This window comes from Cupressus sempervirens, chromosome 10 (assembly GCF_028749045.1).
Source record: "Cupressus sempervirens isolate cs-2001-9-10 chromosome 10, ASM2874904v1, whole genome shotgun sequence".
Lineage (NCBI taxonomy): Eukaryota > Viridiplantae > Streptophyta > Pinopsida > Cupressales > Cupressaceae > Cupressus > Cupressus sempervirens.
The window spans coordinates 637513919-637540103 of NC_143127.1; the positions used below are offsets into that span (position 1 = coordinate 637513919).

Consider the following 26185-nt stretch of genomic DNA (forward strand, 5'->3'; position numbering starts at 1 on the left):
TCATTCTAGTTAGAAGGAAATGGATTAGCTTTCAAAATTATTTTGGATGAACAATCCAATGTTCATTATAAAATGATTTTTCATATAATGATCATGTCAAAGTGTGTGTAAAGATCAAGGCCCACATTTCCCACATATAGAAACCATGGAAAATGTCTCTTTAGAAGTAGGTGAAGAAACATCCATAGAGGATAAGTCTCAAAACTCGATAACTTTTGTGTCCTTTCAAAAAAAATTATAGAGAATTTCTTAATATTGTTACAAGATCACCTTGTGTTATGGTTTTTATCCAAGATATATGTGAATACATGCTAATGTCCTTTATTTTCTATATCTTCAACTAGGAATGCTATATCTTCAATTGGGAATGTGTTTAGACCATTATCTAGTGTGTTAGGATTCTTTCTTCATCAAATTATATGTCTTGTTCATATGATAGTTAGAATAGAGTGTAATTCATTTCATTTGTGGTGTACCCTTCCTTGTTCATAGTGACAGTAACAAAAGTCCATGTATTAGGATATACCTAACTTTTGGTTCCTATGGAGATGTATTTATACATCTTCCATGTCTTTGGCATAGTGATAATTTGGATTGCATACAACAAAATCTTCAATTAACTAGTGATGTCTTTCCTTCTACATATATCTTAAGTATGCTACTTTACAAAAAGGAAACCTCAATTTCTTTTTTTGTATTTACAGTGGTGAAGGATCTCTCTAAAAAACCCTCAAACTCAAACTTTTCCCAAGTTAGACAATAATCAATATTGTGTGATTATGAATGAAATGTAGAGATAAAATTTTGTTTCTCTAGAGGATTTTTGGATGCTCCATATTTCTCTACTAAATAAGGAATAACCATGAGTATTTTAATTGTCTCATAGAGTTCATGACTCTAGTAATGACTTCTAAAAATAAACACATCTTAAATATAAACACAACCCAACATTTACATTGGATAATGCATTCAAAATAAAATCAAGGTTACCTCATAAATAATCATGAAAAATATTTTCAATATTAATGCTAATATAATTTTACAATGACTCCACCTTAAATTTTGAAGTGATTTCCCATGTTGTTGATGCTATCATTGGCAATTTTCCCTACCAAATGTTCCAATTCCTAAAGAGAATTTCATTCTAAGATTGATCTTCTCAATAAATTCATCATCTATGTTGATCAACTTTCCTTTGTTGCCAAAGAAAACCCCCATGAGGGCTAAGCATTTTAGAATCTCACACCTAAGAGCTGCTACACTGATAACAAACATTTTTACATCCTCCAACTTTCCCTTCATATCTCTTCAAAATAGATATATTTGGATATAAAAAAATTAGTTTAAGGTGCTACATTCTTGAAATGAAGTGGATCGACTGAAAGGGATTTCAATGAAATAAAATAGAAGAACTAAAAAAGTGGTTGAAACTCTCTAGAATATACTTTGACAACCTCCTATCTAATGATTCCCACTAAATATAGTTGCCTTTGGATTAAATCCTTCTCATGAACCACTAATAAAGTTCTTCAAAAAAAATCATCAATGACATCCAGCTTCTCATCAGAAGAAGATGTCTCATTAATAGTTTTTACTACCTCAACAAAAATACATGCATCTTCATCAAAAGTTAGCATATGGAAAACAATCGAAGTAATTTACAAATTTATCAAGCACTTGGAAAGCTAGATGTAGAAGTGGAAGAAGATTTTTAGAAAAATTGGTCAAAATAAATTCCCCAAGATATTCTAGTGCTTCTCCTAGTGGCTTAAAGCTTAACATTTTTTTGGCCTAAACTATGTGACAATGCCTCTACTAGTATAACCTCCAAAATCTATTTTATACTCATCCAACAAGAAAGAATATGGATGTGAAATCTTTATCTTTCTTAGTTTGACATCATTAATTCTAACATACCCTGTACTTTAGAAAAAGAACAAAACTAGGTCATCATCCTAGAACTCTAACCTCTCATCATAAATGAATGGAACCACAACTAGCTTATCATTAGAAATAGAAGATATAATATCAATGTGTGATTTCTTACCATCAACATAAAATATAGTCAACTCAGGTCCAAAGCCATAGAATATGCTTCCAAATAGCCCCTTGATTTCTTATTTGTTAAACAAAATTGAAGGCTTATGGTTATGATAACACTCATTATACTCAATATCTTTCACAAGGATAATATCTTTAAAGACAATTACCAATATCAACTTTTGTAAAATAGAAATTACCACTCAATTTTGATATCTCAACTTCTATTAGATCTTGAAAAGTGGAACATTTTACTCCCACCAATATTTTGTGATATTAAGTCCAACACCTTAAATACAAGAGATGAGAACATTTGCATCAAAAAGGTGTTGTATAGCCTCCCTTTCATATACTACCAATTTCCTATTGTGAAAATCCTCATCAATGTCGATAACATTAGTTGGGTTTCTATCTACAATGGCAAGAATTTTTACCTCATGACTTGGCTATAACAAATCCAATTTTACCCATCTTTTCAACCCTCAAAAATGAATAGTAGTTGACTAGAACACTAAGAATTAAATTTTAATTTATAGAGAATGGATCCAAATGCCACATCATATTAGAAAATATAACAACTCCTATATTCTCATAAGTTATAGTTGTTACCTACCATCACTAAAATGATGTGAAGTAAGAAAAATTATCAATCTATACTAAGAAGATTCCATGAAACACTCATATTCCTCATAATCTGGTACATTCAGATGTAAAGAGACATGTCAAAAACTTCATTGATTAATGATGAATAGTATTTCCTACCAAAAAAAAGTTGAAATCATAACTCCTTTTAAATGTTGAACTACCCCAACCATCATCTAAATGAGTTTAAATAATCTTCTCAAATTTAACAAGTGATTGGATTGAGATCCATCATCATAGTTTCAAGGCAACCCCTTTAATAGATGTTGGAGAGTAATCCCATGTATTTTATATGGTGGCTAGCTCAATAAGTTTGAAGAGACTCTTGTAGGGCCAAATTTTTTAATGCTTCTAGATCATCTGTATTACCATTATAGAGTTTGACAATACATCAATGAATGTACTTTTACTTTTCTCCAAATATTTGTTTCCTTCATTCCCACAAATATTTTATCTTGACTAATCCAAGAACATTAGAACTCTTGGTCAACCCTTAAATATTTTGAAAAAAGAAGCATGTCTGCATAACACAATCTCCATCTAGAGGCTACAACAAGATCATGGAATATTGTTTCCAATAGCTTTTGCACAACAATATAATTCTTCAATTTTTATCCTTTAGCATAACCTAAAATACCAGTTCTTGGGGTAATATTGTTAGTAGAATTTATGATATTTTCAATGGCTTCTATCCATTTTTATTTACAAGAATGTGTTTGATTGTTTTCATTCATTAAACAAATAGTTTTAAAAAATATTTTTCATATTGTCATTTTGAGGAGGAAAGGGGAATATAGTTTAATAAATGATGGAATTACTTTTGGTTCATACATGTTTTCATAGTAAATTCAAATAGTCCAAAAGTTGATTATATGATGATAGTTTAATAAATACACAACATTCCACTTTTACATTCATAGATCATGATGAATCTCAAGTATTGACAAATTTTAAATTTGTAAATACTCTAGCAAGTTGAAGGTTCTACAATTTCTTTCAACTCTCACTCTTTTAGTACAAGTCTAGTACCTCTTATATAATTACCATATAACATGGAGACATAGACAATGTCCAAAAATATTGAGGAGCTATTTTCCATAGGAAGTCAAATTGTGTTATTGCTATCAAGATTCAACTGTGTAGTTTTTGAGTCCAACTCATTGACCCATATTTCCCAAGTAGTGATTTATACAAAAAAAAATTGTCATGACAATGAATGGAACACCCAACACACATTGGATCTGTGCTTTACCTCTATGAGCATCACCTAGATCCAATGCTTGTTAAGTGTTTCATTCATCTTCATGAGATATGGGTTAGTGTAAATCACTACACATGAAATATGGCTTAATGAGTTTGATTAAAAAATGACATAGTTGAATCTTATTAGCGATATCACAAGCCCAAAAATATGTTCTATGATTCCTTAGTATAGAATAGAGAGTTGTCCATGTAAAAATATCAAGCATTTGATTGAATTCACTAAAATTAGGTGTTATGAATTTTAAATGAAAATAATTGACCAAAATAAGAAAATTGCCTCTTTCCTCCTGTTGTTGTAAGTATGCCACCATCTTCTAATGAACTTCTTCTCAACAACCTAAAATTTGGCAATCCATTCAGACAATCAATGCTACTTGTTGAAAATGGTATAGGATGCAGATGTCAAAGAATAGTACATAAGAATATATTCAACATTTAAACTATCTATCCAAAGTTTAGCTAGATGTTTGGGTCCATGACCCACCAATACTGTAGAATAAATTCTAGATCCTCAATAAAGTCTTTGGGAAGGTTATTTGTTACTTCTCGAAGGATGGTGGATATTTTGTCATGTCTTAAACAGTATTATGTATCTTCATGGTCATCCAAAAACATTTTCTTCTTTCTGTAGTCATTGTCTCTATTAGAAATTCTTTCCTTTCAAAGCCAAAATGAATTAACTCGCCAGGTTTCTCATTTTCAATAATAAGTGGGTTTTTAGGATTTAGGAACCTGTGACTAATCCCATTAGCATGTAAACAATCCATGGCTTTTTAATATAAAGATAATAAATTATTTCAAGGTAAAGATCTATTTTATATTTGAGGAGAAAATTCATCATGTACATTTGTAGATACATGCTTAGAACCAATTAAGTGATAGTCATATTTAATGGATGATTACATGCTTCAATGAACTCATAAAGGTTCTAATGCTATACTTTATAAATCATTGTAACTTATCTTTGAAATTTTGCCTCTAATTTTTTCTCTAGTTTAGTTCTCTAAGCCATATGCAGTATTTTGATAGCAATATTCCCATCCCAATACTTTCCTTGATATAAGTTCTCATTGTCACTCTATCAAATCTTGGAGCCAATATAAAGAAGTTGTGGGTCTATCAGCAGGTGTTTATCTAGCTTAAAATATAGAGACAAAAGAAGGTGGGAGACCTACTTTTATGGTAGTACCTATTCCCTTTATAATAAAATCATTTTACAAAGATATAAAATCAAAACTAGAAGTCAACTACAATCAAAATGTTTCGTAGAAAGTTGTCAGCCAAACATCATAAAACATAAACAACAATCAAAATTCTATTAGTGAGAGGATAGACAAAAGTGAAAACACCACACACACACACACACACACACACACACACACATGTGCTTACACAATGAAATGATAACACCAAATACCAAATATCAAAAAAAGCACACAAAAAAAAAAGAATTAATGGATCCTTAACTACCTTGCAATAGTCATAAGTCATGCATAAAGCATGCCAAGTATATGTGCCACACTTCACCCAATGCATGGCTCTAGGTTGGAACGTTGGACAGGGTATTGGAAGGTGTTCTAAAAAAGGTTTAAGTTATAAATGTTTTAGAACACCATTATGTTCAGTCTTCCCTCATCACTTCTCCTAACGCAGCCAAAAAGGGGCCACTTAAGGACATGGACTTTCCCAATCACATTCGCACATGTGAACCAAACACACTTGTGGGAAGCACTCAACACATACATGGTAGGTAAGTGGATGGGAATCCCATGTGAGTGAACTTAGGGGGAATTTAAAAATTAGTAAAGGGAATTGAGGAAAATTGAAATGAGTAGGGGTAAGGGTGGGTGGTAGTGGTTAGGATAATCGGGAGATATGTTAAGTTACAAGATATATGTTAGAAAGGAATTAGTATGTAAGAGTGTAAGCATAGAATAAGTTAATGCATGTTAAGGGACTAGGAATTTGGTTATAGTGAATATTAGTATGTGTGTGAGAGAGAGAGAGAGAGAGAGAGAGAGAGAGAGAGAATATTGGAATATTATATGTTACCTAAAATCAAATAATGATATAGGTTAAAAATTAAATGGGAACTACTATTATAATTAAATATAATTTTTAGAAGACAAGGAGGAAGAAATTGGAAATAAATAATTCTCTCTCTAATTCATGTACATTAATGCTCAAACTCAAAGACTATAGTGAACCCCTTTATGCATATACCATGGCTTAACTAACAACCCAAACTATTTGATGTTCTAACCATGACCCATATTCATGGTGCTTAACATATATACATTTGCATCTACAATAATTGTATCATTTAACATACTCTTACCCTAGATGAAGAGTTCAAGTTCATACCAAGTTGAATGCCATGACATGACAACTAGTAAACCCTAATATATGCTAACATTGAGAGCTTAAAAGATTTTATTTTCTTTCCACCTGATTATTATGTTGTATTAATAAAACTACTCCCATGGTTTTTGATGCCCATTAGAGTTGAACCTTTTACCAGCCTACTATGTATCATCTTACTAATAGGTTTTAAAGTATGTTGCAACCTTGTAAGGCATAACTATTAGGTATTCTAAACTCCTAGCCATTTGATAGTTCCTTATGAGAGATTCCTAAGTGTTATCTTAAAAAAAAAATTGTACTTTTTTCCATGTATATTTTTGGCATGATATTCTAGTATCAGAGCTTAGTTTCAACACTAGAAGCCTAACCCATTACTTTTCAACTTATGAACTTTCATCTTGTGTAGGATGCCTATGGTTATCCACAATGGCTGAAAAGGGGTAGGATCCCTAGAATTGCATGTGTAGTACATCATAAGGTAGAGCAGAAGGTTAGGATGCCTAACAACCTCAAGATCTCAACCAAATTTCAATTTCTTTCAAAAACTTAGTTGATTAATTCAATAAAATCTACCACCCATAACCCCTCAGCAATAGTAGTAGAATGCAAAGGGTCAAGGTGATGATGAGAAAGCATCACATTGAGCCATCACTAGTTATAGAACCATGACCAATGGTGAGAGCAAGTAGAGACATAGGAGATGGGGTCATGGAGTTTTCTTCTTATACCCACTAATTTCTATAAAACCACTTTTCCAACTCATCCATGAGCAAACCTTGGTACAACTGCATGATTCTTGAAATCTTTAATCAATAAGAATTATTGTTGGTTCTTGCAGCAAATTATTGTATTTATATATTTTTCCAACAATGTGAAGTTTATTATTGCACTACCTCGCAAGATTTCTTGCTATGGTCTCATTTTTCCTTTAGTGACATTTGTTTGCATTTTTCTATGAATGATATTGACAAGTGTATTGTACTATGATTTATGAAATGACCACACCAAGAAGGATAATTGATAAACCATAGGGGAAACTAGAGAAATAGGAAATATTCTTGTAAGGTAAGAAGCTATAAGATAAGGTCCCCAAGACACCATTCTCTCTTATATCACATATTTGAACTCATTCAATGACTATTAGTATAGGGATGAATTGCCTCTTAATTTGATAAGATAATGAATGGACATCATGTTAAGGACCACAAGTAAGAGCATTGAAAAGTGATAGAATATTCAACATGCACTCAATAAATTAAACATAGGTTAGGTAAGGAGTTTTTTAATCACATACACACATTCTTTTTGTTTGATATACAAAAAAATAGTGGTGTTTGTGGAAAATAGATTTTTGGTCAATATTTGTAGTAGTTGGGAAAGAATGTTTTGGTGATATTTACTATATTACTAATATTTGTAAAGAAAATTCATCAAGAACATGTTGTAGTAGTACAAGAATAAATTTCCACATTCCAACCATGTTCTCTTTGGGAAAATATTAGTTTAGAGGAAGTGGCTACCATAGAACTAGTTCCAAATATGTCGCATAATGTTGTAATTTTATTAGACAAGTCAGATAATAAATTTACTATAACAAGGGGAATAAGACATGTGCAATGAATTTGACAATGAAAACATTCTCTTGATCTTTATATTATGCATTTAAAAATATTACTATTCTTTAAAGGGTAGTAGTTTAATGGAAGAACACTTGCTTTAAAAGTAGGAGGATGGTCATTCGATTCCATCGTGCCTTTATATGATTAAATAAACTACCAAATAAATTAACAAATAAACTACCAAATAAACTATCAAATTACCTAGCAAATCAATAGCCAAATATATTACCGAATCAATTAACAAATATATTACCAAATATGCTATGAAATTAACTACCAAATCAACTACCAAACTAACTACTTAATATACTACCAAATAAACTACTATTTAGTAACAATCAACTACTCAATAAACTACCAAATAAACCACTATTTAATAACAATCAATAGCTAGATCAATATCAAATCAATGACTAAATTAATGATTAAAATAGTTTAGTCATAAATTTGGTTGGAAAATTAATCACTAGCAATAAACTATCAATGGTCATATATCTACAATTTTAATAGTCTATTCAGTCATATATTGTTGTTTTTGTACTAGTGGACCCTGTTATGCAATTTTTTTGGCCTCCCTAGCAAGGTATTTTTAGTGTCTAATATTCATAAATTGGCTAATTTTAAAGCTATTTGGCTAGTAATTTGGCTAATAATTTAAGATTTGATACAACCTAAATCACCATAGGTTTATAAAATTTAGTTTTAGAATATTTAAAATCTCTCAATAATTTATTTTATTGAAAAATTAAACTCAAATATTTTCCACAATATTCATTACATGATTAGATTTTAGTCACCTAAATATAATAGATTATTCGAGAAATTAAATTGACCTGACCAATAATTATCATAATTATTGGTTACTTTAGGGATATATGACCAATATTTAGTTTTTACTATTGATTTAAAATATATGTAACAATCCTCATAATATTCCACAAGGTAAAAAAAATGTTCAATTTTGATTTGTAATATTCCATGGTGATTAACGAATTTCCTATTATTATTGAGATTTTTCATTATTTTGTACAAAAAAATAATGATTTGAAAATAATAGCCAATATTAATCATATTTAGAATAAAAATTTGAGAGATTCACCAATAGATTTTTTTCTTTTTCAAAATAATGAAAGATTTTCCATTATTTTATATCTTTTTTTGGAGATGGGTTTCTTAAAGTTTACCCTACTCCCCAGTCAAGGTTGTCAAAAATTGACAAATTTTATATGAAAATGGGGGCTTTGACATATTTTGAATCCAACTATGATGTCTATTTGGACTCAAAAAGCTCTAATTTTTAGAGACCCCCTATTTTAAAAAAAAAAAACCCTAAAAAATCTAGATTTATTCTGTCAACCCCTCATTCTTCTTTTTATACAAGTAAGAACAAGCTACAACATATCACATTGTGATACCATGAATGATTTGAGCAATATAAATCCACAAAACTTGAATAACACCTACGTGCAAGAACCTATCATAGAGAAGAAAAAGAAAAGAAGGGGCATGGGTTTTTCTTTGAAAATATGCAAATTATATTATTAGAGTAAAACAATGAGAAATATTTACAAAAGTTCAATCTTTATAGAAGCAGATCAAAAAAACTAAAAGGTAAACCCTAAGAGGAAATAGCCATTTAATAATTACAAATAATTATTAAATTTAAATGCAAGTGCATAATGGGAAATATTAAGAAGAGAGTAAAGGTAATTTAATAAATGAAATGAAATTAACCATATACACTAACAATACAAGTACAAGGAAAGTAAATCTAATTCAACAAGATGAGAGCTAAAATCCTCCTAGTTAGATTATGTGATTTAAGATAAATATGCAATAAAAGGAAATATTAAGCTAATATTAAAGCAAACTAAATGATAAAGAAAATATTAGTTCTCAAATTCTTAAATGAAAGTGCAAGAACATAACAATAACATGAAATAATAAGATATGAGAGGGTGAGGAAAGAGCCTCATTTTAAACACAAATAGATGGTTGGAGATTAAGAGGAAAAATCAATTGTTATGTTTAAGAGGTAAAAGAATGAGTAGAGCATATTAAGAGGTAAAATATATTCCACTCACCTTGGAAGTGTGTATTCAATGCATAGATAAAAAATGTTTATCTTTTATTTTTAATTTAGGAAAAAAAAAATTCATGTACATGCATAGGTTAAAGGGAACTTTTATTTAATTAAAAGGGGAAATTTCTTTTAATAAAATGAATCATAGGATAAGTACTCAAAGCATAGAATAAAATTAAATAAATGATGAAGTAATAATTTGATGGAGGATTATTGATTAAATAATTATTCAAAATTGTTTGAGGATAAGGTGTAATCTAGGATAAAGATTAAAATGCTAAAAAGGAAGATTGTTGTTTACTAGAGATTTTTTAAGTGTTTAAAATCATGCACCCCATTAATATGTATGGTAACCACACTACTTCTTAGATATAAATATTTATGGATCTAGCTATTTTTTCTAGCATATGATCAAACACTTTTACTAAGACATGAATAGTCATAGGATCTTTCCTCTTCCTCCCAAGCCTTTTGAGGGAGGCATCCCTAATAGCTTTTCTATAGACTAGTACTTCCTTAATGGCACCAAGAAGAGTGATTTCAAGAGTCATTTACTTTAGCTAACTATAAATTTTAGTAACAACTACACTTTTGAGGTTTTGTTATAGCCTGAATAATCCTCTAAGGATAGGGAACAATTTCTTTTGTACAATCTCAAATAGATGTGGGAGTAACTTAAATTTGGTCTTCTTTAATTAAATCCTCATTAGTAATTAATTTAGTTATCACTAGCTAAGCTAGTAAAGGTAGGGAGGCTCATGATGTTAAATGGATACCATTGATATTAGTGGTATAGGTATCTTATGAATTCACATTAGGTGAATAAACTTACTACTATGATACATTTTTATTAGTGCTAGGTGTAGGTTGATTTGGAAACTAAATTTTCTTAGGATAAATAGAATTAACTACAAGAGGAAGAGGCATTATACCATGTTGTTAGGGTTTCTATAGGGTGCCATATTTCTTATTAGGCCTCCATTCAACTAACTATTTCTAGTTACTTTTTGAAGGTTTCCATTCATCGGGTGGTTTCTACTATTTCTATTGTAATTTTTGTCATTGGATAAAAGAATTTGGTTACTAGTTTTTTTATTGATATTGCCAATTTAGTTGTTTTCATTGATTAGGATGAGGTTGATACTAATTTTAATGGTTATTTCATTTCTTAGAAGGTTTCTTAGGAGATGGATATTTCTAATTATAAGGATTTTTATTTTTCCACTAATTATTATAGGAACTAAACTTGTGTAAAGCATCCTCAAGCATACCTTGACTCTGGGCCCAAGGCCTATGCTAAGAAATGAAAGAAGCTCCTCATCTCCATCAAAATATTTTAAATTTGTAGGTAAGGAATTCATCTCTATATTGTGAATTGTAATGCATCAAAAATTTATTTTATTCTCACTAAAATGTGAGAAGAATTGATTTAGTATAGATCAAGATTCTCCACACTTCTTCTTTTCTTTTAGTATATCCAAATTTATTTCTATGTTGTTGATTATTTATTTCTTGAAGTTAGATAATAGGTGTGTAATCTCTATTCTAGATAATCTATCTCTTGTAGCCTTTCCAATATTAGGCCTAAATCCTTTACCTTTCTTTAAAACTTCTCTTAAATAATTAAGACATCTTCTTTATATCATCCCAATATATCTACGTAATATCTCTTTTAGTCATTACATAAAGTTCTTCAACAATCTCCCTAATGGATTCCTCTAAAAGTTTGCAAATTTAGAGATTCTCCATTCAATTAATGTTTGGTATTCTTTTGCAAAATAAACAAGAATCTAGAGAAATAATCCTCTAAAGTTTCAACTTCCTTTTGTGGCATCTTGAGTATAACATTGACCTTAAATAATTTCCCCTAAAATACTCCTTTTACTTTTCCAAAAAAAATTCTTTCATTTAAATCTTGTGACCAACATCACCACCTAGTTCCATAAACTAACAATTGGTTCCTTAAGAGTGGCTTAGAATAAGTTAATCTTATGAACATCTATGATATAGTCATAGATTGTAAAAATTATATAAAATTACAAAAATAATATTTGTGGGTCCTCTATATGTAACTAAGACATAAAACTTTGGTCTAGATGAAGTAGGTCCTCTATATGTAACTAAGACATAAAACTTTGGTATAGATGAAGTAGAAATATTCTTGAGCTTTTTATTATCTCGTTGGTTGAAATTTTAAAAAGGAAACTGAGGTGATGCATCTTTCATTCTTGTCTTAGGAGGTTTTATTTTATTAAGAGGTCCTTAATATACCATGATTTCTTTGTTAAGATCAACATGCCCCTAGTTATCATATTTTTTTCCCAAATACAAATTGGTCAAAATATAGTGTAGGCATTGCAGTTTAAAGACTCTTTGATGATATGAAATCAAAAATAGTCTTCTTATAAGCATGATGAATAGGTTGTATGAAATACTTTTGGGGAATTAACATAGGGGTTGTATACTTCAACTTGTGGGAAGTGTGTTGGCTCTTCTCGGTCATTGCATTGTCCTTTCTTAGATAAAGCTACCTAGTTCATCTTGGGTTCTTCTTCCTTGAACCATGTAGAGATAAGAAAGAGAAAAAAGTAACTAGATGAAAATCAATAACATACTAGAAAAACCAAAACCTCCTACTCTAAGAAAACTTTGAATAATTACCCTTGTGAATTTCTTATATTAACACCATCCTTGTAGTGCCTCTCCCATTTGACTTCTATAAGTCATCCTGATGGATGCAACCATGTTCATCATTTGTTGTGATGGATCATGTTTGGGACCATGAGTGGTCTAAACCATAGAGGTGATTTGAATTATGTTTTTGTATCAATTGCTCTGATTATGCTTTGGATGATTTATGAGATTATGATATGATTTATGGTTCATTGAGGTTTGTGCCAGTGGTTACCATGATTGATGTGGTATCATGATGTTGTTTCATATTACCCTAAGATGTGTGTAGAGGTTGCACTATGTACTATTACCATGCTACACGGGACCACATTCCTGTAGCAGCAATTAGTCATGTTTATGATTGTGTTCACTTATGTATTTTAAGTATCTTTTCTTGTTGTGTTAACAATCATTATTAAATTCTTAAATAATTAGAAATGGATTATACATGATATATTCATTGATTATATTTTGTGGATAGTTACCTTGTTATATTTTGATCTGAGAGATATTTTATGACTCATGTTTTACATTTAAGATGACCTGAGGGTCTAATGTTATACCTTGATTTCAGTATCATTGATGTTAGACTATTATGTTGTTTAATTAATCATATTGCATGATGATGCCATTTTGGGATGATAATGTGTTTTATGATGATATCTAGTGTTTAGACATATCGTTGATTATGTTATGTGATGGATTTAATGCTATGGTTATTTACTTCATTCTTGTGTTGTTATGCTTTATGCCAACTTGAGTGATGTAAATAGATTATTTCGTTATAATTAAATAAATGGTTAAATTAGGTTATTTAATGCATTTATTGCTTTGGCTATGTTATTATATGCAATTGCACTTCATCATGTTGTTTAGTGTGTAGGATTTATATCCCTAGTAGTGGCACATGGAGTTAGTGATTTAGCTATTCATATTTTACCAATGTCATCCCTATATGATTGACATATCCTTATTTTAACTATTTAATTAAACGTTTTGATGATTATTAAATTTGAACTCATTTGCATTATGTTATTAGACCGGTGAGTGTGTTTGTACATTTAGAGGTTCACATTGTCACAAAATTTGTTAAGGAGATTTCTATTTTTTTGGGTTTTTGGGCTTTTTAATTGATTTATTTTAATTTCTAATAGCTTTGCCATATATGAAATCCTATTTCTAGGAATACCCTATTTTTGTTTGGGTTGATTCAGGGTTTAACTAGCTTGGCTAGTTATTTGCCCTAATCAATTATTTACTCGAAAAGTGAATAAGTATCCAAAAAAGAATTTAATTCCTCACTTCTCACTTTCAAATTAGAAATTTAGAGAATAAAACCCAAAATCCTCTTCATGAAGATTTAATGTTTTGTTCATTGTGGGAGCTATGGGCATGGGATCATCATGAGGTTGAGCTCATTGGATCCAACTCATGGAAACCTTGGATTATCATGATTTTTAGCTACTTCTATGGGCTATTTATTTTATGGTTTAGATTCCCATTTTTTCATTTTTGCTGTGAGGTAGAGCTTTCACATTTTATTGTTTCGGCTCTATTTTTGCTTCTATTTTTGCTAGCCATTTGTTTGGAGGCTAAGAACTAGTGTTCCCCTCTATTTCTATATGTCATCTCTACCCAGTTGGGTGGGTATGAGCATTTTCCTATTTTTAAGGTTAAGCATTTGGGGTTTTGCACCATTATGCTGGTTGTTTTTACATATGGTGTCTAAACTCAATTATTTTTATATTTTGGGGGTTTTTGTACCTAAAGGTCAAATGGATTTTAATTTCAAAGTTTTCCAAAAATTTGAGATTTTTGTCTCGTTTTATGTACCACTCTATTTTCTAAAGTTTTCTTGGTACAATGTGGGTCATGGACCTGGATAATCAATTTGGATATCAGTTAGACCAATATTCCACTTTTATGTTGCACTGGGATGCATGATGCACTTGTACTCTTGACTTTGTGTTTGGTTGAGTAATTTTATACCTAATGTTATGGTTTCTTTTAGACCTTTTCTTCTTTTTCATGGACACTAGGATTTTTGTAGAATCCATGCTCCTAGATTGAGGCTGATTTAGCGAGTTCATGATGTTTAGTCTTGTTGCATCATTGGAATTTGTGTAAAATCCATACTCTTAGATTGAGGTTGGTTGAGTGATTTCATGATGTATGGTTTTATTGTTCTTTGGGATTCATGTAGAATCTATCCTCCTAAGTTGTTTTCAGTTGAGTGATATTTTTCTCTGTGTTCTCAGCTAGTCTTTGTGTTATGATCTTCATGATGGTGGTAAGCCACACACAAGTATGTGCACATACCTTTTTTGGAGGACTTGTGGGTCTCAAAACTCTATGATACTATTAGAAGTTATGATCATTAGGGTTGAGATGGGAGTATGCATGCCCACAAGCACTTGTTGTAGGATGAGCATGGGTAGGGTAGGGTAGCATATGGAGGGGACTTCTATTTTGCAGCCCGACAATCATGACACCATGGGCTGGTAGAGGGAGCTTTAAGTAAGTGATAACTAAATAAATTTTTTGAGTGGTAATAAAATATAAGATAATTAAAATGGAATTGTACACCATCCATTGGGAAGTTGATGTTGCCTAGATTGTGTGCCTTCTATTGGGAAGTTGATTCTTCCAATACTAGCTTAGGCTTGTTGATGTCAAGTGACTCTCCATGATGTCAACCCCTACTTATTAACTTTATGAGTGTCTGACGAAGACCTATACTACTTTCATTGTCTTAGGTTCTTGGTTACAACCATCATTCTATTTGGCGTGAGTGTTAACAATGGATGTTGTTTTTGTGTGTTTGTGGTTGGATCATTATCTCCAATAGCATGGTGGGTTTGGACCTATGGGTGCCACATGGTTGGGAGGTGTAGCTACCTTCACCACTACTAGGGGCCAATGTACAAAGATGATCTTTTATCCTAGTGCGATTGTTGTAGGATGTTTTCACTTGATACTTCAAGTTTCAGAGTATGCTTTTTTGTGATTTATGCTTTCATTGGAATGCTTGGATATCATGTTTAGATGATGTTAGTTTATTTGATGCATTCCCATGTTATGATGTTTAGCATATGACTAGATGATATGAATTTCTGTATTGGATTATATATTTCTTATTGGTTTAGCATGTTAGATTTCCTTATTATGATGATTCACATATGATAGGTGATGTTGTCTACTTGTAAGATTATGTTATGCTTTACTACTAGCATGTTAGATTTCCTTATGCTTATATTATAGGATGTTTTAGTAGTGACATCCCTATTATGATAGTACCAACAATCTAATCAATGGTCTGGGATGTTATGCACGGGAGATGGCTAGGATGCACAATTGTCTTGTGACACTTTGATGGTTGGGAGGAACCACATGCTTAATTTGGTTGTTTTGCACTCTATTATGTTATTTCTATTCACTATGATTTTTCTTTTAGTATGTTCTTTTATTGCTATTGTTTAGATGGATAGATGTTCCTCTTTCTTATTTCATGGCATATTGTTGATTATGCACTCAAGTGTTCACTCATTGATCTATGTGGATCTAGTACTCCCTAGTGTGGAGGTTGGTTTTCCCATTTTATTCCTCATTTTGACCCTTAGAGTAGTTTTCTTTCTTTCTTGGGTGACCATGTGTTAGCATGGTGCAATACAATAAAGTGTCATACGCCAATTGGAATTTTGTCATGCATTCTCTAATTGTGTTGCATGCCTCTTGGAGTTTTTTCATGTGATACTTTCTAGTATCACACCCCCATTGAAGAAGTTTCATATGATACTTGTAAATTATCATAATTCCTTAAGAAAACTATTGTGCAATCCCTGAAAGTGTCACTCTCTTTCTTGAGAAATGTCACATGATACTATAAAATATTGCCCAGTGCTGATTTAAAGTATCACCTAGCTTTTGCAAAAACCTATGTAGGTAGATAGTAGGAACTTTTTGGTAAGACCCAAACATTTTGGGAAGTGTTTTGGGTACCCACTTAGATGTTCTTCAATCCTTTGGTGTCACATTTTGAATTTGGAATGTTTTGATTCAGATTTAGTTATGCATCTTCTGTTGTCAGTTGTTTTGGTTAGTAGTAGTGTTTGGAGATCTTTTGGTTGTCAAGATTGTGTGTTGAGTCTTCCATTGTGATCTTTGTGATCCATGTATGAATTTGTCATGTGCATTCATACTTGTAAAATAAATAAAAAATCTTGGCTTGAGTTGAATCCTTGTTCCAAGAATCTCTAGGCAGGACATTAGATCTGGTATCAAAACCCATGTTCAAACATTGGGATCTCTACATTTATGTTTCCCTTGTGGTTGATGCTTCATGTGTGAGTATGAGTCTCTTGGTGAGAAATCTTGATCTTTGTTGCTTTGGTATCTACTTGTGATGGACTTTCCTATCTAGTAGATGCAACTAGATCAATATGAGGAGGAAGAAGTGAGTATTTCCTTGTTTTGTAGATGGAATCAATGTGACTTTGTTTGGTTGGCTATGTGTGTGACATTTTTGGATGGAACGACTAATTTGTGTCCATGTGTTGGATTTGAGTACCTCTTTTTTCTCCTTGTGGAGCAAGGTGCATTGTTTTCCTATTTTCTCCTAATTGTAAGTAAATAAATGAATCTTAATTATGTTTTTGTATTTTGTCATTATAGTAATGAAATGGTTCCCTTCATTGGAAAATGAGTGTTTATTTTGAATCATTGCAAGTAGGTGTTGTATTTAGATCTTTTCGATTAATGACTTAAGTCCCCAATCTAGTTTCTTTATAAGTTTACGAAAAATTGTATTAAATTGATGGATATATAAATGTTGCATTGAATGGAAATTAATGTTGTAAGCATATGCATGAGATTATTGATGGTATATTTCTTGATGTGAGTGATTGTGTTCTCTAATGTTGCTAGGATGATGTATTCCTTAGCATTGTGCAGTGATTTATCCCTCTTGTGTGACTATTCCTAGTTGAATACCATGTAATGTTGTTGGGCTAGCATTGGTTTTCAGTATTTTCCTCTCTTGGAATAGTCATCAAATTTCATCTATCATGTTCTTTGTGATAGTTATCATGTTTGACTTATTGTTGAAATGTGCACTTTTTGATATTTACTATTGGAATTGACAATTCCCCATTTGGGATTTTTTTTGGTTCATGATGTCTATTCTAAATGTCTTTTAATTGTTGCCTAGTTGTGTGTTGTGACTCTACCATGTTCATCTCGAACCTCTAGTAGTACGTATAAGGCATAATACCATAGAGAATATGCTAGTGTGTTTGTGATAGAGGTAAAGTTGTTAATATTATTGGATTATTTTAAATGGTGATTAGATTTGATGTTATTCTTGAAATAAATTTGAAAAAATATGCATTCATTTTATGGTAAGTGACTCTTGAACCCTTGCTTTGGAAACCTTTCAATTTCATTGTGCATTAGTGTTGATGTTATGTTTAACTAATGAAACTATGAAAGATAAGTAATGATGGTTTCAATGTGTGAATTACCTTTATTTTCATGCCCTATGTCATTCTAGAAATGTCTTCTCTTTGGTTTTTTTGGAGGTTTTGTTTGTTGCTTGTTTTGGTAACCGAGATTGTTTGAGTTGTCTTTGATGTTTTAGCTTGAGTGGGGATTAAAACTTTCAAGTTTTAGGACTCTCTAAGCTCCATCATGTCACAGGCCTCGTCAATATCTTTCTAAAACTTTTGAATGGATCCATTTCAAGTTTTGAATGTGAATGTTATGGCCTCTAGAGTGAAGGTAATTTTATGCTGATTTGAAATTTCACACGAGACTCTAGTGGTCATGCACTTTCTTGCCTAATTCATTGCACTTTCTTGTCTAGTTTGATGAGAAACTTCACGCAAGTCTATGCTAATGCAAAATTTTGGTTGGGGAACAACAAGCATCTCTTCACACTTCTGGAGTTGCTGGTTAATGTTCTGAGTACCTTTTTTGAATAGAGGCCAATTCAATCATGACATATCATATTTATGGCCATTAGAGAAGTTTAACTCTTCATGTTAATCATAATTGAAGAGTTATCTAGTCTTCATAATCTACTAGGTACTTGTTGGAGTTCATTCTTGGGTTTGTGTGTTTCCTATTACATCGATCCACCCTTATGAGTTGAAGTGTGGTTTGTGAGCATTCCTTTTTTGAGGATCATTTTGCCTTGTCATTAGGGAGTGACTCAATTCTTTGATGAGTCTAGATTCCCCTTTTTGGAAGTTGTCTTTGGCACATCTCTATATCCTTTTTCTCTTTTGAGAGAGTAGGTTAGTGTAGTTATGCCAGTAGCTTAGTTACTATTGGATGACTATTTGGATGGTTGGTGGAATTGCGAGATTCCCTAATGTGTCTTGGGTTGTTTTAGTATAGAGGTTGAGAGAGACTCTCTCTTAGTCCTAATACTCTATAGTTATTTCTCCCTAAGCCTATTCCTTCAAGAGGATTATCTCGGTCAATTTTTCTCATTGACCATTGACTTGAGGTTGGAGATTGAGTTTAGTGGTAAGTTGGGTATGGTATTCCCAGCATGATGCTGGAGGGACATGGTATTGTTGGGCACATGTTACCATCTTAAGAGTTTCTATATAGATACTACATGGTTGTTTCCACTATTGAATTCTTTATAACCTTGTCAAAAGGTGATATCTTGTTTGGTTAGATAACCCTAGTTCCCAGTGCTAGTTGAGCTTTTGTACCTTAGAGAGGCCTTGCGCTCCTATGCTTGGTGATTTGTTGTGTTGAGTATAATTTTGGAATGTGTAATTTTGTTAGTAGACTATCATCCTCTATGTTTTATGGGTGAGTTTATATGGATTAAAGGATGCTCATGTGTGACATGATAGTGTACTTGGGAATTTTGGGATGGTTATTCCCCATGATTTTAACTCTTGTTGGAAGTGCATAATGTGTTGACCTAGGTTTATGATCATGTGGTAGGTGCATGTCATAGTTGGGCACTTTTGGATGAGGTAGAGTTTCTTTTGCCTCACCTTGTATTGTTGACATTTTTGCTAGATGGGTTTTTCTTAGCACCTAGAAGGTTCCTTGTTGGAGGACCTTGTATGAGTGTGACACCTATTCTATTGTCGTTGACCTATTTGGTGGTTGATGTGATGGTTTATGAATGTTGGAGTGATCTGGTTTGACTTGTGGATAGTTTGTTGAGTCATTCCTATTGCTCAATTTTGATTTTGGTTCTTGATGTGTTTTGGATTCTATTCTTGGATTGTAGGCATCCAGGAGTAGGCCTAGTCTTTAGGGGGGATGATGTAGTGCCTCTCCCATTTGACTTCTATAATTCATCTTGATGGATGCAACCTTGTTGATTTTTTGTCATGGTGGATCATGTTCGGCACCATGAGTGGTCTACATCGTAGAGGTGATTTGAATTATGTTTCTGTATCAGTTTCTCTAATTATGCTTTGGCTAATTTATGAGATTATGATGTGATTTATGGTTCACTAAGGTTTGTGCCAATGGTTACCAAGATCGATGTGGTATCATGGTGTTGTTTCATGATTACCTTGAAATGTTTGTAGAGATTGCACTATGTACTATTACCATGCTACATAGGACCAGGTTCATGTAGTAGTGGTTAGTCATGTTTATGACTCCGTTTGCTTATGTGTTTTAAGTATCTTTTCTTGTTGTGTTAAAAATAATTATTAAATGCTTAAATAATTAGAAATGAATTTTCCATGTTTGATTCATTAGTTATTTGTTATAGATAATTACCTTGTTATATTTTGATCTGAGATATATTTTACTACTCATGTTTTACATTTGAGATGACCTAAGGGTCAAATGTTATACCTTGATTTTAGTATCATAGATGTTTGACTACTATTTTGTGTAGTTAATCATATTGAATGATGATGCCATTTGGAGATGACAGTGTGTTTTATGATGATATTTGGTGTTTAGACATATCATTGATTATGTTACATGATGGATTTAATGCTATGGTTATTTACTTCATTCTTGCATTGTTATACTTTATGCGAACATGAGTGAGGTAAATAGATTATTTTAGTATAATTAAATAAATGGTTAAATTAGGTGATTTAATGCATTTATTGCTTTAACTATGTTATTATATTCAATTGCACTTGATCATGTTTTTTAGTGTGTAGGATTGATATCCCTAGTAGTGGCACATGGAGTTAGTGATTCAGTGATTCATATTTTACCAATGTCATCCCTATATGGTTGACATATCCTTATTTTAATTTTTTAATTAAACCTTTTAGTGATTATTAAATCTAAACTCATTTGCATTATGTGATTAGACCAGTGAGTGTGTTTGTGCATTTAGAGATTCACATTGTCGCAAAAGTTGTTAAGGAGATTTTTTTTATTTTGGTTTTTGGGCTTTTTAATTGATTTATTTTAATTTCTGATAGCTTTTCCATAGATCAATTCCTATGTCTAGAAATAGCTTTTTTTCATTTGGGTTGATTCAGGGTTTAACTAGCTTGGAAAGTTATTTTCTCTAATCAATTATTCACTCAAAAATTGAATAAGTATCCAAAAAGGAATTTAATTCCTCACTTATCACTTTTGAATTAGAAAATTAGAGAGTAAAACCCAAAATCATCTTCATGAGGATATACTATTTTGTTCGTTGTGGGAGCTACAAGCGTGGGATCATTGCGAGGTTGAGCTCATTGGATCTAGCTTAGGGAAACCTTAGATTTCTATGATTTTTACCTACTTCTACGAGCTATTTATTTTATGGTTCATATTCCCATTTTTCCCTTTTCGTTGTGAGGTAGGGCTTTCTCATTTTATTGTTTTGGATCTATTTTTTCTTCTATTTTTGGTAGCTATTTGTTTGGAGGCTAAGAACTAGTGTTCCCATCTATTTTTGTATACTAGCTCTACACGGTTGGGTGGGTATGAGCATTACATTTTTTTTTAGATTGAGGGTTTGGGTTTTTGGACTGTTATGCTAGCTGCTTTTGCATATAGTGGCCCAACTCAATTATTTTTGGATTTTTGGGGTTTTTTCACCCACAGGTCAAATGGGTTTTAATTTCAAAGTTTTTTAGAAGTTTAGGGTTTTTGCCTCATTTTGCATGCCACTCTATTTTCTTGAGTTTTCTTGGGACAATGTGGGTCATGGACCTGGATGATCCATTTGGATATCAGTTAGTCCACTATTGAACTTTTGTGTTGCATTGGGATGCATGACACACTTGTACTCCTAACTTTGTGTTTGGTTGAGTAATTTTATACCTAATGTTATGGTTTCTTTTAGACCTATGCTTTTATTTCATGGACACTAAGATTTATGTAGAATCCATGCTTCTAGATTGTGGATAGTTGAGTGAGTTCATGATGTTTGGTCTTGTTGCATCATTGGTATTCATGTAGAATCCATGCTCCTCAATTGAGGCCAGTTAAATGATTTCATGATGTATGGTTTTATTGTTCTTTGGGATTCATGTAGAATCCATCATCCTAAGTTGTTTTTGGTTGAGTGATATTTTGCTCTATGTTCTTATCCAATCTTTTTGTTGTGATCTTTGTAATGGTGGTATGCCACACACGAGTACATGTGTGTACCTTTGTTAGAGGACTTGTGAGTCTCAACCTTCTCTAGTACTTCCAGAAGTTATGATCATTGGAGTTGGGATGGGAGTATGCATGCCCACGAGCACTTGTCATAGGATGAGCATGAGTAGGGTAGGGTAGCATATGGAGGGGGCTTCTATCTTCCATCTGAATGATCATGAAACCATGGGTTGGTAGAGGGAGCTTTAAGTGATAACTAAATAAAATGTGTGAGTGGTAATACAATATAAGATAATTAAAAATGGGATTGTAGACCTTCTTTTGGGAAGTTGATGCTACCTTGATTGTGTGTCTTCCATTGGGAAGTTCATTCTACCAATACTAGCTTGGGTTTGTTGATGCTAAGTGACTCTCCATGATGTCAACCCCTAATTAGTAGCCTTATGAGTGTCTGACTAGGACCTATAATACTTGCATTGTCTTAGGTTCTTGGTTACAGCCATCATACTATTTGACATCAGTGTTAGCCATGGATGTTATTTTTGTGTGTTTGTGGTTGGATCATTATCTCCATCAACATGATGGGTGTGGACCTATGAGTGCCATGTGGTTGGGAGGCATAGCTATCTTCACCACTACTAGGGGTTAGTGTACAGTGTTGGTTCCTGATTTAACAGTGTTTCAACAACCAAGTATGCAAGGCAAGAATGCATCTATGGACAACTATCTCTAATAATGGACACACTTCACCAAGAACTTGGGCCAACTATAAGTCTATACTCCTTCTGCACTTTAGCCTCTGCAAAACCTAGGCAGGTATACCTATAGATTCTTTATATGGTACCAGTTGTCAAAGCATACACTAAATCTAATGTAAAGCAAATAAAAACCCCTAAATCTTCTATACTTAACCAGGAATCACAAGCATGAAATAGCTAAGAACATAATTCATGAAAATGGCAAGCTAAGTGCGGGTTAATCATTGAATAACTTTCAACATAAAAGGGGAAAATGATTTAATATGTTGATGACAACAAGACCCAAGTATGAGCAACAGAACTTAATGATCCTATTTCTGATCAGTGCCTTATCTATTGGGAAATTAAATGAATTATAACCATACATCTTTTGGAAATCTGAGACATATTACTACATCCAGATCCCTGATCTATCCTTCACCTTGTGAGCAGACATCTACTTCAGATTTGAATCTCATACTCAAAATATCCCACCATGAAATCTGCAAACCCTATTATAAATACCAAGCAATTACATGGCTCTTTAATCCATATGCAAGACATTTTAACCACATACATTTCAAAATGAAATGCAACCTAATCTATGATCCTTGATCACAAACTAGAAAGATTACAGATCCATAAATAGGAGACAAGACCCAAATTGAAATTGGAAACCTTTGCTGTATTTTATTCATTCTCCTTGAAAACAAATACATGAAAGACGTACAAAAAATAGCTCATAGATCACCTAATAGAAAAGAACTATCTGCATAAAACATACATGCTACTCAATACAATAGAGAAATGCTGAAGAATGGAGGTCAAATCACAGTTCTGGATCCAAAAAAGTGGTTTCACAGAATGACTACAACTTTCCTACCAACAATGGTCTCACAGTAACAAAAAACTAGAACCCCTCAAATGGAAGAAATAAAGAATAATATAGGATAGATGAATTCTTGGATCTCACATGCGACTGCCATCTGTCGACTTAGAAATCCATCTCCTACAAATGTAAAGACTCCCTCTAACCTCTTTCTTCCATCTGATTTGATTTTCTATTTCATCATTACATTGCAACTGCTTTGAAATATCTCTGCCTAATGATCAAATCCTTTTGCATCTAAAATATCTAAAACCTTATGCAATTCTGGTGAAATTTGATAGTTTTTATTGATTTTAATGTAACCAATTCAACCCCAACTACATTATTACCATCTTTTATGTGTATCCAGGTCATTTCCATGCTAGAAATCAATTTTGAACTCTGATACCTAAAATCTATTGCAATCTGGGAACCTGAAAGAAAACCTCCTGTAGCTTGAGCTAGCTATTACCTGTGCAAAAACTAACTCCAAAATCAAATAGTTCATCTTCTCCTAATTTCGGCGATATATAAAATCACCTATTTTGTATCTCAAAAACTCACTGAAAGTCATTTTGAAAATGACTCCTCTGCTAGAAAACCATTATCTTCAAATTTGATTTTTTAAATTTATTGAAAATTTTTAAATATTCTAAAGTCAAACTTTAGAAAAAATCCCATTTGATTTTAAAACTTGACATGGGCATTTGTAACAAAAATAATAATAAAATATTATTATTTTTAACTCTTCAATATTTCCCTGACCCTTTTAATCTGTGGTCAACCTTAAGTTTGACCAGTGCCACATGGCATCTTCTGATTGGACCACTTGTTGCATCTACCATATCATCAAACATGAGACCCATTGCCACATGTCATCTTCTCACTAACTCGCTATGGTAAATCTCATGCATCTTCTGCTTGGCGAGTAAGCGAGGACCACTGGATGTGCCACATGGCACAATCTCATTGCAACTAATCTGATTGCACCATATCACCTCCTGTTCGCTCAACCATCTACCACTTAGCGCTACTTGATTTTTTGTTGGATCAAAAATGGGACCCATGTTACATTTTACATTGGATTTTACTCCCGTCGAGCTTTGGAAATTTTTCGACTAGTCGCTACCTCACTAGCCAGAATTTCTCACCACTTTTCGATGGCGAGGTGGCGAGTCACCAAATTTTGGACCTTTTTGACAACTTACTTCCTTGCTAATGTCACCAACTTAGAATGTGCATTTGTTTAAAATTATACTTATCTTCCAACTGGCCAGATGAACAAGTACACTTGAGAGCTAACTGTTTTCCCAAAAGCCCTTTTCTTTGGATACAACTACATTGCTATGTGCATTAGTATTTAAGGTATTTAGACATCCCATACCCACTCAATGCGGGATAATCATTTAAAAATTGTCATCCTCTATTTACTGGCATTCAATCTATTTCGTTGTCTTCATGCATCTGATGTGTGGTCTTTTCTTAACATGTAGATTGCTCTTTTTATACATCTCCATATGCCAATTGTGACCTGCATTTTCTGTTCATGCTGTTAACATTTTTTTTGTAAAAAAAATGCATGCTGCTCTTGGGAATCTTGAATACCACCCCAAGCTTCTTCTGCAGTATAATTTCCATGAAATTCATATTCCTTATGGGGGAAATCCATGTTTGTGTCATTTCTATGTCCTTTTCCAATGCCTGATGGCCTGTCCCAACCACGGTTACCCATTCCTTGTCCATATTGATACCAATCATGATGAAAATACATTGGAGATTCTTCAACATATCCATCCCATGCATTATAAGAACCTTGAACAGTAGCACCACAGACATCATCAATTTTATCTCTACCATCCAAAAGCACCATTATGTAGAAGGTTGCGATCTCCATGTTCCCACATATGGTATGGAACTCTACCATGGTTCATTTCTGTGGGTGGCCTTAATCCTCTAAATAAGGATGGTCCATGATGTTGTTGCCCCATATTGTGAAATGTTGCAGGGGGAACCCCAACAGCCTAATGCTTAAAAGACATAAAATAATTATTTGCACCAGGTCCATGAGCTTGTGGATTCCAGTTTCTGACACCTCCTTTAATATCACCTCTATTAAAGGGGGCATTAGCATTCTAGTTACCTCTTCCTTGACCTCTAGAACAAGGTCCCTCTACAGACTGTGGACATCCTTTATACTTTCAATTGCGGTTTCAACTCAATACGTGAGGTTCATGTTTATTGGCATGATCTCCCTCTTCAAACTACGCAGTCTTTGTGATTTGCGTGGAATCCTTGCTCTGCCCTTTTAAAATGGGTGTTCCTTTTCTTTTTATGCTCATTGAATGTCCCTAAT

At 32.5% G+C, this 26185-nt stretch overlaps 1 pseudogene; it reads right to left on the minus strand.

The window, feature by feature from the left end:
• Positions 1 to 663: 663 nt before the first annotated feature.
• Positions 664 to 25726, minus strand: LOC149535438 (ubiquitin-activating enzyme E1 2 pseudogene; annotated as a pseudogene).
• Between the last annotated feature and the right edge of the window lie 459 nt (positions 25727 to 26185).